Source organism: Octopus sinensis, linkage group LG15 (genome assembly GCF_006345805.1).
Source record: "Octopus sinensis linkage group LG15, ASM634580v1, whole genome shotgun sequence".
Taxonomy (NCBI): domain Eukaryota; kingdom Metazoa; phylum Mollusca; class Cephalopoda; order Octopoda; family Octopodidae; genus Octopus; species Octopus sinensis.
In genome coordinates, this window is record NC_043011.1 from 32,113,037 (window position 1) to 32,132,737 (window position 19,701).

General features: G+C 37.2%; 1 protein-coding gene across 3 annotated transcripts in view; it reads right to left on the bottom strand.

Annotated features, from left to right (window-relative positions):
* Positions 1-1,238, bottom strand: part of LOC115219648 (AP-1 complex subunit mu-1) — a 37,298-nt gene extending 36,060 nt beyond the window's left edge. Inside the window, exon 1 of one of the 3 annotated variants that reach the window (XM_029789816.2) lies at positions 1,085-1,238. The gene's annotated coding sequence lies outside the window, so the exon portion shown is untranslated. The remainder of the gene's footprint in view (positions 1-1,084) is intronic. The other 2 variants (XM_029789817.2, XM_036509603.1) reach the window with 2 other exon arrangements.
* Between the last annotated feature and the right edge of the window lie 18,463 nt (positions 1,239-19,701).

The following is a 19,701-nucleotide window of genomic DNA, read 5'->3' on the forward strand; positions in this document are numbered from 1 at the left end:
TGAAAAGTTGCATTTTTCATTCCTCACGACAAATCAACTCATTTTTTTTTTCTTTCAAGAAACTTTCACGCACACACCATTTATTTACACGTTGACGAATGAAATGAGATAATTCAATTAAATTGTCGCCCACTTTCTAACATCATTTATAGCGTATATAAGTCTTCATCTCAGTGGAAAAATTGTTTATATCAATCAAATAAGAAAAAAAAAAAGCACGATCTTTTTATTAAATACTAGACATAAATGATCTACAGGTATGAAACTTAAACAAATATGTGTTCTCCCTCATCGCAACAAAGTAACCCGATTTCCTCGACAGGGGTAGTAAATAACACTAATGAATTATTGACGTGTTACGAAGGAAATTAGGAAAAGAGGCGTAACCGACACCACCAGATCAGTTTGGTTATTAAACATATTACACCTCATCTCTGATTGACTCTAAAAAGAAAATTAGCAGAATCTGTTACAAAATATCCATTTATCCATTCATATATCGATATTAAAATCCATTTATTAGCTGCTTCAGAAGAGATTCTGTAAATAACCTGGTATATTCTTAGATCTGTATACACAATTGGTATTCTTTGAATTACTAGTAGCTTTTTTTTTTTTTATCTGCATATACTTTCACATATTCTGTTTTGTTATATATATATAACGACGTTTTAAATAATTGCTACAAAGTAATAAATGAAAAGGCAATTAGACGATTCTTGAGGGATAGTTATGTTATGTGTGTGTATGCGTGTATGTGGCTGACTATTACATTGACAGTTATAGAATGTGAAATCGTTTACTTAGAGGAAGAATAATAACAATAGAAATTAAACCGAAAACAGAGCTATAATAAAATTAGATGATATTTCATGCAATTCATAGAAATGTAAATAGAAGCGGGATGGCAAGAAAAAATGCGAAGTAAATATGTCGTTGCAGAAAGGGAGTAGCAACAACAGATGAGACATATGCTTATAAGCTCGGGAAGAATTTAAGTGAAATTATTGCAGGCCGCAGGACGGAGTGGAGACGATAATTTAATTATGAATAATGGGATGTGTCTAAAATCATTTTAACCTACCAGCAGAACCCGTCAGCCTCAGTAGATAGGAGTAAATGCCGACAGTTGAGGCAATCCGAAGGTGGTGCCCGTCGCTCAGATTACTTCGCTGGCATACAGGAAATTAGCCTAGACCAACATGCAACAGTATGAGCTCATTTCCGGTTGACATGTTTTATTTTTTTCTATTGATCTTGGCTGACATATTTAATCTTCTACTTGTTACAAGATACGTTTTTTTTTTTAATTGCTTTTTTTTAAAACTTTGCTGTCAATTATATAAATTAATCTTATAGTTTTTATTCATATGTGACCTGGCTGGTGAGATATTCTCGGAAACAGCAGGTAAAACTGAAGGATGAAACGATACAATGCCTTTTCTTTATATTCATATGAATGAATGAAACTAAATACCACTACAATTTCGAAATTTATGTTGTGTGAAGAAAGCGATAATAAATATATTCGAATGACAAGAGTCATAAGGCAAACGACGAAGGCAAAGGACGTGTACACCACCTATTTCCGGTGTTTTTTCTTTTTTTTTTTTTCAAAATTTTTTTTTCGGATTTCTATGTTTTCTATATAGCAGAATACCATTTTGCCCCAAAATCACGTTTCCGAAATTCTAATTTCCCCCACCCTACACCAATTTATTAATTTTTAACTTTCTTTTTCGAATTTTGTTTTTTTAATCCACGTAGAAAAATCGAGATTACGAATCTGGGAAATTTTTTCTTTAAGAAACACTCAGTGCTCCTTCTCCCACCCATCACCTCCCCACTTTCAAAAAACTAAAAACTCCGTATGTTTCACTTTCGTTTGATGCTACACGCATGCGTAGAATTCTACTGAAATAGCAGACGCAAAAAATATCAGACCACCACTAGAAAACCCGACATGCTAGAAACAACAGGTAGTAAACGACATTATTTCTGGAAAAACTTCCCTGCTTTCTAAAAAGCTAAAATTCGGAGTTTTTAGCTTTTTGAAAGTGGGGAGGTGATTGAGGTTGGGGAAGGAGATTTGAGTGTTTCTTTAATAAAAATTTTTTTTTTAATTCTTAAAAATTCGTCATCTCCATATTTTTATACATGGATTACAAAAAAAAAAAAAATTTCGAGAAAAATTTGTTGGATAAAGTTTTATTTTATAATGGTAGAAAGCTTATGAATTTGTAAGGTTGAAATTAAGTTTGTATAACGATAATATGAAATGTCAGAGTCATCAGTTTGTAAACGTAGGTTCTTTGTTGATTGCAAGGCGGCTAGCTGGCAGAAACGTTAGTGTGCTGGGCGAAATGCTTAGCGGTCCACCGTTACGTTCTGAGTTCAAATTCCACCGGGTCGACTTTACCTTTCATCCTTTCAGGGTCAATAAACTAAGTACCAGTTACTCACTGGTAGGGTTGATGTAATCAACTTAATCCGTTTGTCTGTCCTTGTTTGTCCCCTCTGTTACATTGTATATACCTTGCCTTGACAGGCAGGTGATAAAATCCAAAAGCATGTGAAGTAAAGATAGGTGTAGATTTTCCTTATATAGTTTGTGTTTGTGTTCTTGTCATTGTGTAGTAGTAATTATAGATAGAAATAGAGTGATGGTTGTAAGAGAAAGTAAAGTGAGCTAGTAAGAGTGAGAGAGTGTGGGATGTTGTCTCGTATAGTCGCTGATTCTAAACTTCTTTCTTTTTCCCTCTAGCCGTTTGTCTGCCTGCTTGTGGCCATTATTCTAGTGGTGGGTTCACTAACTGATGTTAGCTCTCTCTCAACTCACAAGTTGTCACCAACTGACTAACCGAGTTATCACAAAGTGACTAACTGAATTTTGCTTGGGGTTCTTGCTTTTATAACTATCCAGAAGGTTAGACATATCATTGAGAACAATAGATTTAGTTGGTGCTCTTGTTATCTTAATTCTAGCTTTTGGTGAAATAGAAGAGGTTAGAAGGGTCAAGTGGTGAAGACATTATTTTGGCAATAAATTTTTTCTAAATATCTCCCCCCTAATTCTAAAACTTACCACAGTTTTTCGATTTTTTTTGTTTGTTTTGTTTTAAAATGTAGACAATCCGATTTTGCCGTTCGTTTCTCTTATAATTTCCAAATAATTTTAAAAATACTTCAAAATCAAATTTGTTGCATGTTTGTGTAAGAGAAAATCATTTACCAACAGAAAATTATGTTATTAAAATAAATACTCTCTAACATACCTTTAAATTGTTGCGAGAAAAGCGTTTATTAACATAGAATTATACTCTTTACTCTTTACTCTTTACCTGTTTCAGTCATTTGACTGCGGCCATGCTGGAGCACCGCCTTTAATCGAGCAACTCGACCCCGGAACTTATTCTTTGTAAGCCCAGTACTTATTCTATCAGTCTCTTTTGCCGAACCGCTAAGTGACGGGGACGTAAACATACCAACATCGGTTGTCAAGCAATACTAGGGAGACAAACACAGACACACAAACACACACACACACATATATATATATACTAGCAGTATCGCCCGGCGTTGCTCGGGTTGTAAGGGAAATAACTATATAAGCATTTTTAGAGAGTTATAGCCAAAAAATAGCAAAAAAATGCATTAAAAATTGAAAAAATATTAAGGTAAATTTTTTTTTAAATCGTTGACACATCGTAGATATTTTTAGAGAGTTACTTCCCTTATATAAAAGCGAAAAAAATGCATTAAAATGGAAAAAATATGATGGTAAATTTTTTTAAAATCGTAGACTCATCGTAGACGCGTGCTAATACCCAGAAGGGCTCGATATGAATCACGACTATAAGATACCCGCTTTTGGTTAAACTGCACCGCAAAATGTGGGAGTAGTTACGAATCTAAATCGTAGGAGACAGACACACAACTTCACTCTTATATAAAGATGCTTTTTTTTTCAGTCATAGAGTTAGATTTATGAAGGCCTTCAGTAGAAAATCCTTCGAATTCTGACTCGCTGCTTGATATAATGAAATCGTATCCATTTTTTGTCAGAATTACAAATTTGAAAACACAATAGGAACAAATTTCGGAAAAAAAATCTCATAATTCACGGAATTAAAATTACACTTCGATTTTTGTACAAAACTGTATTTGAAGTGTTTACGAAGTATAATACGTGTTTTCACGAATGTACTAAAGAGATTTACTCTGATATTCTCATTTAAATATGAATAGGTAAATTCGGGCGGTTTGGTAACGAAAGGGTTTATATAAGTGTCGTTGTTTATACATAAACACTGTTTCATACTTTCAGTTTAGTCTTCCTCAAATCACTCTGTCACTATTTACTCTCTTCCAAGAACATTTTCACTCACTCTTATCTCTTAGCTTGCCATACATTTTACTCATGTATCTATCAGCGTGATAGACAGAAACAAATATTACATCTAGTTTCACTTTATTCGTTGCACACTGTGTGTGTGCGTTTGCGTGTGCTGTAAACCAGACTAAGAAAAGCATTTGACATACACACCAGAATGTGAGTTTTCTGTAAATTTTGCTTAATTGGAGTTTAAATTTTAAAAACTGGACCTGGCAAAACCCGATGCATTCTACTCTTAAAAATGCTAGGTAAATTGTAATTGAAGAAATCCTATATTGTAGATTTCTATAACTGACAAAGGGAGGCAGATAAAATCTGCCTTTTATAATAAGAGATATATACAACAGGCTTCTTTCAGTTTCCGTCTACCAAATCCACTCACAAGGCATTGGTCGGCCCGGGGCTATAGCAGAAGACACTTGCCCAAGATGCCATGCAGTGGGACTGAACCCGGAACCATGTGGTTGGTTAGCAAGCTACTTACCACACAGCCACTCCTGCGCCTATAATTATGTTATGGAAAAAAAACTATCTGTAACTTACCTTTAAATTATTGTCGATAAAGTATTAAAACTCAAACAACTTACCAATAAAGTGTACAATTCAAATTTCAATTTGTGATCTTCTCGCTAGGGGTCACTCTCATTTCTAAAAACACAAGGTTCTGTTTTGTTAGAGATAAAGAGAGAGTGCATATTTTGTAATTCTTAATAAATTTTCTTGGCAGAGAACAGTCTCATTGCAAATGAGAAAGAAGGGTTACATTCAACTTGTTTCTCGTCGAAAACCAGAAAACATAATTTTTTGTTAGTAAAACATATAATCATAGGAGTGGCTGTGTGGTAAGTAGCTTGCTTACGAAGCACATGGTTCCGGGTTCAGTCCCACTGTGTGGCACCTTAGGCAAGTGTTTTCTGCTATAGCCTCGTGCAAACCAAAGCCTTGTGAGTGGATTTGGTAGATGGAAACTGAAAGAAGCCCGTCGTATATATATATGTATGTGTGTGTTTGTCCCCCTCAACATTGCTTGACAACCGATGCTGGTGTGTTTATGTCCCTGTAACTTAGCGGTTTGGCAAAAGAGACCGATAGAATAAGTCCTGCGGTGGATTTGTTCGACTAAAGGCGGTAATCTAGCATGGCTGCAGTCAAATGACTGAAACAAGTAAAAGAATAAAAGAAACACGAAAGACTTGGTAGGGGAAAATTTTGGAATTAGGAGTGTGGGGTAAAATATTTTTTAAAAACTATTTTTTATTGGGTAATCATTAATTTTAGGCAGAAGTAAAGGATGTGTACAAGAATTTTTTAAAATAGTTTTTCTTAAAGAAACATTCAAATCCCCTTCCCCAACTTCCACCCATCAGCTCCAAATGTTTCACTTTTAGCTTTTTAGAAAGCAGAGAAGTTTTTCCAGAAATAATGTCATTTACCTGTTGTTTCTAGCATGCTGGGTTTTCCAGTGGTGGTCTGATATTTTTACGTCTGCTATTTCAGTAGAATTCTACATGTGTGAAACATCAGAGTTTTTAGTTTTTTGAAAGTGGGGAGGTGATGCGTGGGGGAAGGGGCATTGAGTGTTTCTTAAGGAAAAATTAAAATTTAAAAAAATAAATTCCCAGATTCTTAATCTCTATAATTTTCTACTTGGATTAAAAAAATTAAAAATTCAAAAAAAAGTTTAAAATTAATAAATTGGGGGTGGGGGTGAAATTAAAATTTCGGAAACATGGTTTTGGGGCAGAATCATATTCTCTTATGTCAAAAACTTTTGAAAAAACAAAAAACAAAACAGAAACACCAGAAATAGGTGCTGTACATGTCCTTTACATTTGCCAGGAAAGCTTCTAATTTGTAAGAAGCTTGCTACATTGAAAAAAATATGCTGTAGTTATACTCAGAAAAGTACAGGCTCCAATATATTAAAGGTGCTGAAGACACATAAGCTTCAATGACGCCTTTAAGTATTCTGTAAGAGTTAAGGGCCAAAATTCTGACAATAAAGGATTGAACTATTCTTCAGTGATGAATAAAATTTATTGACTTTTCCCCTATATTTCTGTCTAATCTTTCTTTTTAATCATTTGACCTATGATAGAGAGATATGAGATTATGTGAAATGCATCTTGTCTGAGATGGCTAATGAAATATGTTCATAAATGGCAACAAAGTGAGATTAACTATGTGTCTTGTGTTTCTAAACATATCAGAACCCATTTTACTCCAGGTCTGACAGCCAATATTTTCCATGGAGTAGGTTTCCTACAAATTGTAAGAAACTTGCCTTATGGCTCTTGCCACTCCATTTATAGCCATTTTCTTCACACAACTCAGACTTTGAGACTATGCTATGGTATTTAGTTTTATCCATCTTTAATTTAAGTTGCTTCTCATCATTCCGAAACTGGGTCACTTCAAGAACCCTGATTTGACGAACAATTGCTCCTGACTTAAAGAATTTAGTCTGGTGGAGCTTGCACAAATTAGAAACATTCCTCGTCTATCTCACTCGGCTACAAATAGCAGTCTAGTCTTATTCAAATCATATCCTATAAAGAAAAAAAGTCCATGAGAAACAAAGAATTGGATAATGTAGTCCTAGATACTATGCTGAAAACAAGAATAGATGGATAAGATGCAAAGTCTTTGATCATAGGTCCCTTCAATGCTGGCTGACATGGAGCTAAATAATAATGTTACTTTATATAATTACTAGCAGTATAGCCTAGCGTTGCTCAGGCTTGTTTTCTTCTCGACCCTTTAGAATTGGAATTTTTGAAAAGTAAAAATTTTGCTTTATGTACCTTGTTATTCTCTTTAAGTGAACATTTTTCTGGTTGAAATACACCGAAAAATGGCGACACCACAGTAAAAAAATCTTAAAAAAGGGGATTTTCGTAGAAAAAAAGCACCTTTTTGATGTAAATAATTTTTAGTGTTAACATGGTCCGATTTGAATTTTTTCTTCTACAGAATGAAGAGCAAGCCTTCTTCTATCATACTCTCAATTTTGGTCAACTTGCGCCGCAGGGTCTCGGAGGAGATAGTGTTAATTGAAGCTACCAAACCTGCCATACACAGACAGCTTCAGCTTTATATATATAGAGATATACCAAACTACAGATAGAATTATGATATTTATGAATGCTAAGATAAAAGTGTTGCCGTGATCTTTCCAATGTTTTTGTGCAACAGTTGCTAAATTAGTGTAATATATTTAATGCAGTAGGCATTAAAAATAATTACTTGGTGAGACAAAAAACATTAGATCAATGAGTAAATTTATTTGTATAATTTTGGTAAGCATGGGAGCTAACTCTTGATATGTTTTGATATCGTTGGAAATCTTCAGAGGAATCTGTGCTTCACTGTAATAGCAAGAATTTACAATGAGGAAATCACCAAGATTTACAATACTGTACATGTTCAGGCACGAAAATTAGCATAATTAACAATAATTAATCACTGAGAAAAATTAATTACGCAGAGATGTCATCTGTAAGAAAACAAAACAGGGTTAACATATTTATTGGAGCAAGCATCAAAAAGTTAATTAAAACTGAGATGCCATTTGTATGAAAACAAAAGATAAGGTTAACATTTAAATGCAGTGAGCATCAAAAAACTAATTATAATTATAATTGCAGAGAGAAAAAAAAAACCCCAAACAATATAAGCTCAATGGCAAATAATGTCTGAATCATTTCATGAAATAAATGAGGAAAATAATTAGAGTATCTGAAGATACAAAATTTAAACCCAGAAGGACTGAGATCATCATCATCATAATCATCGTTTAACGTCCGTTTTCCATGCTGGCATGGGTTGGACGGCTCGACTGGGCTCTGGGAAGCCAGGAGGCAGCACCAGGCTCCAGTCTGATCTGGTAGTGTTTCTACAGCTGGATGCCCTTTCTAATACAAACCACTCCGAGAGTGTAGTGGGTGCTTTTTATATGCCACTGGCACAGGGGCCAGAGGGGCTTGGCACCGACTACGATCAGTTGGTGCTTTTTATGTGCCACCGGCACGGAGGCCAGTCAAGGCGGCGCTGGCATCAGCCATGTTCGCATTTTGATTTTGATTTTGATGTACTTGATTCAATAGGTCTCCTCAAGCACTCATTTTAACGTTCCATATTTCATGCTGGCATGGGTTAAATGGTTTAACAGACTCTGATAGCTTCATAAACTACATCATGTTCCAATGACTGCTTTGGTGACTGCTTTCTACAGCTGGGTGTCCTTCCTAACAACAACCAATTTACAGCTTGTAATGGGTTCTTTTTTTCATGACACCAGCACTGAGGTCACCATGAAGCCTGCAAGAGCAAATCCCCTTCACTCAGATACATGTACATATATTTGCATGTACATATATTCATGCATATGAGGTGATATCAAAAAGTTCCCAAACTAGTTATCTTTAATAAAAACTAACTTATATGCTCTTTACTCTCTTTACTCTTTTACTTGTTTCAGTCATTTGACTGCGGCCATGCTGGAGCACCGCCTTTAATTGAGCAAATCGACCCCAGGACTTATTCTTTGGAAGCCTCATACTTATTCTATTGTTCTCTCTTGCCGAACCCATTAAGTTACAAGGACGTAAACACACCACCATTGGTTGTCAAGTGATGTTAGGGGGGACAAACACAGACACACAAACATATACACACACACACATACATACATATATATATACGATGGGCTTCTTTCAGTTTCCGTCTACCAAATCCACTCACATTGGTCAGCTCAAGGCTATAGTAGAAGACACTTGCCCAAGGTACCATGCAGTGTGACTGAACCCAGAACCATATGGTTGGTAAGCAAGCTACTTACCACACAGCCACTCCTGCACCTATGTTTTAACATCATCTATTTCAAAATAGTCACTTTGAGCAACAATATACCTGTCCCAGTGTTCTTTCCACTTTTGGAATCTGGCCTAGAGGTCGTTTTTTGTAAGGGATTTGAGAAACTTCTGTGATTTGCTCTGGATCTCGACAACAATGTTAAAACAGCAATCTTTGAGCTGCATTTACACCTTGGGGAAGAAATGGAAGTCTGCAGATGCTAAATCTGGTGAATAGGGCAAGTGTGGAAGTGATACCATGTTTTTAGTGAGAAACTTGAGAGTCAACTTTCCCTTTCACCCTTTCAGGGTTGATAAAATAAGTACCAGTTGAGCACTAGGGTTGATGTAATCGTCTTACCCACTCCCCATAAATTGCTGGCCCTATGACAAAATTTGAAACCAATGTAGACATTCTATGGCTTTGCTTGTCACTGCCAGTGACATTATTCTTACATTCTCTGTCGATATTATGACAAGTCATTATGAGCTTTCAAAGACCTGTGAAATAACTTACTTGAAAAGTAAGTTATCCCTTACTTGAAAAACAGGCAAGTGTTGGGGACAAGAAGAGCATCCTGGATGTTAAACCTTGCCTTAAATACCATAAATCCTCGAGTATAGTCCACCCTTGAGCATAATATGCAGGGGAATTTTAGGAGGCTGTGCCTCTGAAAAACCTAAACCTTCTGTATAATACGCACCCCTTCTGTATCTTGAGTCAAGGAGGTCTATATAACGTCCTTAGTTTGTAAAAATGTATACGGTAATGTACATTATTATTATTATTATATATATAACATAATGCAAACGCGTAGCATTTTTGTCCATTTTGTTTGCAGAAAATAAAGAAATAACAGTAATAATGTTTGATAAATGTTGCTTACTACAAGTTATGGATGATTTAACCCTTTCGTTACTGTATTTATTTTGAGATGCTCTGTGTTTCTTTCAATTACCTTAAATATAACAAAGAATTTAGTAAAATAACTTAGTGATCATTCAGCTAGTGTTAGGAACATAAATTGTGACTAAGGTTTGGTGGAAGATTTTAATTCCAAACTTATGAAAACAAGACATTTGTACTCAGAGCTAGAGCCGATTTCAGCCGGGTTGGTAACGAAAGGGTTAAGGTATTTTCGTGCCCAACATCACAAAATGCGTCTGAATAAACATTGCCGGACAGCAAATAGAGACTCAAACATTGCTTAGAAAATGATTTTCATTTTTAACTTTGTGTATAATACGCAGTGGGGATTTTGACCTTTAAATTTTGGCAAAAAAATGCAGGTTATACTCAAGGATTTACAGTAAATCTCCATTCAATCCATGCTAACAAGAAAAAAAAGATGGTAAATGAATAGATCCTCTTCTTCCACTCAACCTCCAAATTATCTTTCTTCATGCACTTTGTGTGCCTCTCTCCTGCAGCCTATCCAAACACATATCATCTCTCTCTCTCTTGTCTTCTCACTCACTGTCAAAAATATCATCATTATCATTATCCTCAGCACATGGCACCATTGGCCATTTCCAACCCCTGTATCCACCACTTCCTCCATCCACCCTCCAACTCTACCCCAATCTTTACAGATGTTGCCTACCTCCCCTTTCTCGTTCTCCCCAAGCTCTTGCCTCTCCCCCACCCAATGCGTTCTTGCAAATCCCTACATGCACACACCCCTAGCTTTTCTGTCCCCACTGACAACTACTCATCTTGCACCTTGAGGTGCCACCTGGATACCTCATCAGGACTATTTATCTCTCCCTTAAATGTGAATAGCCATGTATTTTCTCTACAAGAACCTGCTCTACTCCCCCAACTCCTCTCATACCTTAAACCCCAACTAGCATAAGGACACATCCCGTCCTCAGATTTTGTAGGCTTGCAAGCTACATGATGACCTCACAAATGCCAATAACACAAAAAAAGAAGCACTCAATACACACTGTAAAGTGGCCTGTATTAGGACGAGCATCCAGCCATAGAAACCTTGCCGATGCATAATGCACTCCTTAGACCCACTGATCCATGACAGCATGGAACATGAGCATTAAATGATGGTGATAGTGATGATGATGATGATGATGATCATTATGATGATGATGATGATGATGACGATGATAATGAAGATGATGATGAAGATGATGATGATGATGGTGATGATGATGATGGTAGTGGTGAAATAATAACATGATATGAAGCTACTGAATCATGACGACTTAATCACTGAACTGTAACGAAAAAAACAGGAAATGCTTCAATAAAACAATTTGTGAAACACCTAGGTAGAATAAATAGCAATTAGATAAGGGTAAATAAACAGGATATTAGAAAGACTGTCACTAAGAACCAATGACCCATTACAAAAAAATACAGGGAACAACAATAAAAATCAGGGGCGTATATTCTGTGTGTGCTAGGAGTGCACTGCACACCTATCGAAAATGGCAAATTCGTTATAAATATTAACCATACTCATTAATTTAATCACAAATCTTAATGGAAATCTTTAGTTATACCCCTGCTTGAAATTTGGTGGCATTGGGTGTGGCAGCACACCTAGTACAACAACCACCATATGCCACTGATAAACAAATGTTTTGGAACCAGAAAAGCAGGATATGCGAAATAGAACACTGCCAGATCAGACTGGAGCCTGGTGCAGCCCCCAACCGTCCAACCCATGCTAGCGTAGAAAATGGATGTTAAACGATGATGATGATAATATATATATATATATAAATAAAAGTAGTTTTGAGCTTTTCATAAGCAATAAAACATTCTTAAATAGAGAAGAGGTAATTGAAGCATTTGGATAGTTTATCACAGCAAAAGAGGAATTTTTTTTAAAGATGGAATATATGATATAGAGAAACGTTGGGTAAACATCATAAACAAACATGGATCATACTTTGATTAAATAAATCAGTTCTCTAACACTTCTGAAACATTTCATTGTTACCTTTCAAATATAACATGTCATGCGAAACAATCTAATATATATATATACAATATTCTATAATTTTAGATACAAATAATTACAGAGGTATCAAGTTGTTGGATCAGGTAATGAAGGTCACGGAGAAGGTCATAGCCCAACTAATTAGGGAGAGAGTCAGTTTAGATGAGATGCTGTTTGGGTTCGTGCCAGGGAAAAGCACCACTGATGCTATATTTCTGGTAAGACAGCTGCAGGAGAAATACCTAGCCAAAGATAAACTTCTGTACCTGACTTTTGTTGACATGGAGAAAGCCTTTGACAGGTTCACCCAATCCCTTATCCGGTGGTCAATGAGGAAACTAGGGATAGATGAATGGTTAGTGAGAGCTGTGCAAGCCATGTACAGGGATGCTGTCAGTAAGATGAGAGTTGGAAATGAGTACAGTGAAGAATTCCAGGTAGAAGTAGGGGCCCACCAAGGTTCAGTCCATATTATATAATGTATGTATGTGTCTAAGGCAGTAAGCTGACAGAACCATTAGCATGCCATGCAAAATGCTTAGTGGCTTTTCATCTGTCTTTACGTTCTGAGTTCAAATTTCACTGAAGTTGATTTGCCTTTTGTCCTTTCAGGGTTGATAAAATAAGTACCAGCTGAGCATTGGTGTCAAATATAATTGACTTATCCCTAACCCTGAACTTGTTGAATTTGTGCCAAAATTTGAAACCAATATGTCTGTGTATCTTTGGCTTGATTTTTGATGATGGATGTCAGTGAGGCTCACCAGCATACAAGCACTACTGTTTCCACTTTTCCATGTAAAACACGCCTGGCTATAGAGGAACATTACCTTGCTTGGAAACAGGTGAGTGTGAGCAGGCAGAATCGTTAGCACGCCGGGCAAAATGCTTAGCGGTATTTCGTCTGTCTTGATGTTCCGAGTTCAAATTCCGCCGACGTCGACTTTGCCTTTCATCCTTTCGGGGTCGATAAATTAAGTACCAGTTGAGTACTGTGTTGATCTAATCAACTGCCCCACCTCCCCAAAAATTTCGGGCCTTGTGCTTTGAGTTGAAAAGATAGAAAGAGCATCCATCCACAGAAAATATGTCTCAACATGCCTAGCATGGAAAACCATACATTATGGTGATGATGATGATCATTGATGATCATGACATTGATAGCAGTAGCAGTGGCAGATTATATTGGTAGAGAATGCCTTCAAGACCTCTATTGCCATTGAAGAAAAGTTTTCAGAAGGATAAACTAACATGGCTTCTTGGTGGTAATGTTTTGGGAGCTCTGAAATTAGTATAGCTCTTGGAAAAAAAAACTTTGTGCATTGAAAGGGAGAAATAACTTACTGTTGCCTATTTACTGGAAGTTGAATAAGAAGTATGTCAGGCAGGAATGATTCTCAGACAAGGATACAAACCAGTTTTACATTGTTGTGTACAATTTCTGCATCATTATTGATTTGCTACCCAAAGTTATTCCTCTGTCAAACAATGCTTCTGGCTATTGTCCAAATCTTGATGAAGTTCAAACAAAGCTTAAAGTAAATGTAGTTTATATGCTTCTGCACAGCATCTGTTCTGTAGCCAATGGACTAGGATGTAATAATCCTTTCTACTAAAGACACAAGACCTGAAATTTTGGGGGGAAGGGTTAGTCAATTACATCGACCCCAGTGCATAACTGATACTTATTTCATTGACCCCAGTGCATATCTGGTGCTTATTTCATTGACCCTGAAAGGATGAAAGCCAAAGTCTACCTTGGCCGAATTTGAACTCAGAATATAAGAACAGACAAATGCCACTATGCATTTTACCCAGCCTGCTAACAATTCTGCTAGCTCGTTGTCAGACTATGATGTAATAATAGAAATTTATAAGGTATAATTGCTGCAGGAATCCTTTAAGGAAATTACCATTGTCTTAAGTCATAAGTACTGTATCATCATTTATTCACTTTTCCATGCTTGCATGAGTCAAACCATCTAACCCATGCCAGCATGGAAAGTGGATGTTAAATGATGATGATGATAACGACCATGATGATGACAACTATGACAACGATAATGATGATGAATTGTTGGATGCTCAACCAATTATGCATTAATGCAGGAGCAGATAATTCAGTTGAATAAACAACTCAATTGTCATTTTTGAATGGCAGAGGTCTTTCATTCAATTTAGATGTACCTGTTCATATCCTTAAATCCTTAAAAATGTTTTAGCCCGAAGGCCGCGGCCATGCTGGGGCACCACCGCTGAATATAAGACTAAAGCTGTCGCTGATTAGCTCCAAGAGGCCACCGCCTCTAGCTAGCTATTTGACACACAACCTGCGTCCATTACAAACCTTTGAACAGGGGAGGTCAGCCGCTTCATCCTGCTAGTCAGACAGCTGCAGACATGTTTCAGGGTTGTTGCCCTTTATCAATGCAGCATAGTCAGACCCGCAGAAAGCTAGAAATTTCTTGTCCCTAATTAGATCATTTCCCAACAACATGTAAGTATCATAAACTCTTTACTGCTCAAAATATCAAAGTTAGTTACTAAACTTTAGTTAATATCATTTCAAAAATTGTACACTTCAACAGAAATAAGCATATCCCTCACATTCTCTACCCCACATTCCAACTTGTAAATTCCGAAATCACACCAACTGCCCTCTAGGAGGATCCTGCCCAACAGAGGCTGTGATGCAATGCTATCATGTGATACTACACAAGTATAACAGCCAATGAATATGATGGAAAATGATATACATACATTGTCAAGACTTGTTTTGTTGTAACAAATTTGCTAAAAAGTTAATTACTAAACACTCTGCTTTGGGGTAAATAGAAAGCAGTGCAGCAATCATATTCAAAGCAATAACAACATCAACTTAATTGATGTTTCAGACCTGCATCTTTGCAGCTAGAAGGAGACTAAATTCACTGATGCAGAACACAACTAAATTTCCAACCAATTGGAAAAAAAAGTACATTGATGCTAATTAATGACTCATCTTCACGTATGTGTGTGTGTGTGTGTATTTATATATATATATATGTACACACACACGTGTATATGTATGTATATATGTATGTGTGTGTGTGTATATGTATACACTCACATACATATATATTCACACACACACATATATATGTATAAGTGTGTATATATGTATATATATGTATATATATATGTATGTATATATATATACATACATACATATATATACATACATACATACACATGTCCACATACATAAATACATGGAACACATCGCCCCACACAACACACACAAACACAGGTTGACATAATTTTAAGTTCACCCACACATGCATACACATACACACACCATTCTCACATGCACACACACACTTGCACTCCCCAGTTCAGCCTGGTCACTGTTATCTCCCCTTCATTTGGCCTCTTTCTTCCAGTCATTTCATTATGTTAAACTGTTAATCCTGACAATTTTTTTTTTCTATCTCTATTTCTTCTTCTCACCTCTTTCTGTTAAAGAGTGTAGACTTGAAATGTCAAAGACTTTTCCATTCTTCCTGAGCATCAAACTAATACACCTGCTTGCTATTCCTTCACCTGTCTTTGTCTTTTTGAATTATACATATATACATACATACATACATACATATATATATATATCATCATCATTTAACCTCCGCTTTCCATGCTGGCATGGGTTGAACAGTTTGACTGAAAACTGGTATGCAGGTGGGCTGTACCAGGTTCCAATCTGATTTGGCAAAGTTTCTACAGCTGGATGCCCTTCCTAATACCAACCATGTTGAGAGTGTAGTGGGTGTTTTTTATGTGCTGCCAGTACAGGTGCCGTTGACCTGATATTGGCATTGGTCACTTCTATGGTCTCACTTGGCTTGATAGGTCAACACAAGCATGGTGTATTGCCAAGGGTCTTGGTCATCTGCCACTGCTTCCATGAGGCCCAACACTCTAACAGTGCTTTTTACATGCCAATCAGACAACACTGGCATCAACCATGACTATGATTTCACTTGATTTGACAGGTCTTCTCAAGCACAGCATATCACCCAACAATTGAAGGGTGCTTCTTACGGGCCAGTTATGCAACACTGGCATCGGCCACAATTATGATCTCACTTGGCTTGACATCACTGCCTCCATGAAGCCCAACACACAAGTGGTGCTTTTTATGCGCCAGTCAGATGGCACTGGCATCAGCCATGACTACAATCTTATTTCACTTGATGGGTCTTCTCAAGCATGGCATATCTCCAAAGGTCTCGGTCACTAGTCATTGCCTCTGTGAGGCCCAACATTTGAAGATCATGCTTCACCACCTCATCCCATGTCTTCCTAGGTCTACCTCTTCCACAGGTTCCCTCGACTGTTAGGGCGTGACACTTCTTCACACAGCTGTCCTCATCCATATGCATCATATGACCATACCAGTGCAGTCATCTCCCTTGCACACCACATCTGATGCTTCTTATGTCCAACTTTTCTCTCAAGATGCTTACATTCTGTCGTGCATGTACACTAACATTACACATCTAGCAGAGCATACTAGCTTCATTTCTTGAAAGCTTATGCATATCCTTAGCAGTTACAGCCCATGTTTCACTGCCATGTAGCATGGTTGTTCGTACACAGGCACCATATAGTCTGCCTTTCACTCTGAGTGAGAGGCCCTTTGTTGCCAGCAGAGGTAGGAGCTCTCTGAACTTTGCTCAACTTATTCTTATTCTAGCAGCTATGCTCTCAGAGCATCCACCCCAACTACTGACTTGGGCACCTAGGTAATGGAAGCTATTGAGTACTTCTAGTTTCTGTCCCATGGCATGTGATGGAATCTATTTTCTGTACATTTTTGCTGTTTATTGTACCCATGCACCTTTTACACTCAAAAACTGCCTTCCTTTGATATTGCTGCACCTCTTATGAGTCCATAGCTTACACTGGGTACATTTTATGGAGTTTCTGCCTATGCCTTTTCCACAGATCAAGCAGGGCCATCTACCTGAAAGGATTTGTGATTTGTCCACCTCACAATTTACTAAGACTGGTTTTTGCTAAGTTAACTCTAAGGCCCTTCGATTCTAGACCTTGCTTCCACACCTGAAAATTGTTCTCTAACGTATGTATGTGTGTATGTATAGATTGTTTGACGTGGTGTACAAATTTTATATATTCTTTTCTACTCTAGGTACAAGGCCTGAAATTATTGGGGAGGGGACCAGTTGATTAGAACAACCCCAGTGTGCAACTGGTACTTAATTTATCGACCCCCAAAAGGATAAAAAGCAAAGTCAACTTTGGCAGAATTTGAGCTCAGCACATAAATACAGGTGAAATACTGCTAAGCATTTCACCTGGCATGCAAATGTTTCTGCCAGCTTTTACAAATTTTATATCTTAAGAAAAAGAAGACAGAATATTTTTTTCTTTTCCTTTCTTGCAGTCTTCTGTTAAAACATATCCACTCATTTTTGTGTTCATTTTCAATGGATTTGAGAAAATATTACCTTATTTGGAAATAGATAAAGGTTTGCCAAGAAAAGCATCTGGCAGTGAAAACTTTTCCGTAACAAATTATGACAAAGGACTGAGATACCTATCACCTTGTTGTACTCAAGAAGACTCATACTCCATAGCAGAAGTTGCTAAAATTGCCATGAAGGCCGAGGGTGTCTTGCCATCACTCACCAAGTCCTTTGTGAGCTGCTCTCCGGGTATCTATCAGAGGCTTTATATAGCTATGGTGTGGCCTCACCTGGAATTTGCATCACCGGTCTGGAACCCCTATCTTGCCCAGGATATTAATTGTCTGGAAACCGTTCAGCGACGTGCAACCAAGAGCATACCCTCCATCAGGCATTTGCCATATTCTGAATTCCTTACTTCCCTGGGCATGGATACATTGAAACTCCAATGTCTGGTAGCTGACTTGGCAGACACTCATAAAATTATTAACCATCTTACTAATAATAACTCTGAGCACCTTTTCAAACTCCACCTGTCTAACACCTGTGGACATGTTTACAAAGTCAGAAAACAGCACAGCTCCCATGACTTTCGGAAACATTTTTCATGCTAAGAGTTGCTGAAGCATGGAACAAACTATCGGCATCAGTTGTTGTCGGAGCACTGCATCCTTCAAAACTTTCATGCTTCCTGATATTTACCAACACTACACCTGATTTTCTCCCCTCCATGCACACGCAAGCATGTATCTGACTCATACACAGTTCACTTCCCAGACATTTGTACATTACTGCATATGCTTTATATGCACTTTTGACAAGTTGTGATGCACCTGAGCAATGTATACAATAATTTCATTATTATTATTATTATTATATTATTATTATTATTATTATAAGTGTTAAGACCACTCTTCCTGGTGAAGAGGATTAGCCTGAAAGAATCCTGTGCTGGAGCCACATAAAAATTACTCGTACACATTAGCGCACTCCTGTGGTACCACATAAAACCACCCAACACACTCTGTAATGTGGTTAGTTTTAAGAAGGGCATCCAACTGTAGAAACCATGCCAAATCAGACTGGAGTCTAATGCAGCTTTCCAGCTCGTTAAACTGTCCAACCCATGCCAGCTTGGAAAACGGACGTTAAATGAGGATAATGACGATGGAATTCATTTGACCCACACATGGAAAAGTGGTTATTAAAACAAAGATGTATTTATATCATCATCATTTAGCGTCTGTTTTCCATGCTAGCATGGGTTGGACGGTTCAACTGGGGTCTGTGAAGCCAGAAGGCTGCATCAGGCCCAGTCTGATCTGGCAGTGTTTCTACCTTCCTAACACCAACCACTCTGCGAGTGTAGTGGGTGCTTTTTACGTGCCACCCGCACAGGTGCCAGACGGAGCTGGCAAACGGCCACGAACGGATGGTGCTTTTACGTGCCATTGGCATGGGGGCCAGACAAGGCTGGCAATGGACACGAACGGATGGTGCTTTTACGTGCCACCGGCACAGAGGCCAGTCGGAGCGGCGCTGGCAACAACCACGAACGGATGGTGCTTTTTACGTGCCACCATATATATATATATATATATATATGTATATATGTATATGTATATATGTATATATATATATGTATATACGTATTTCAAAATAGAAAATTATCCTTTAAAAGGCAATTTTACATGCTAGAAATAGCAGCCAACATGGCCAAAAAACCACAATTTTATAGCAAATTTCGAAGTAAATGAAAAATAAAAACCTTTACCTTGTTATATAATGGTTATACCATGGTTTCGGATTACTTAAGCAGAATAATATCGTTTGCTATCTTTTAATAGATAATTTAGCAAGACCATATTATCTTCTAGGCAAAAATGTAGGAATAAGCAGGTTAGATAGATTAATATATAAAGTATATTAAATACATGAAATACAAAAAAATGTATATATGTTTATATACAAACAGCTGTTGGATTAGTAATACTTTTTTTTCAGCCCCTTTCATTCTCTAT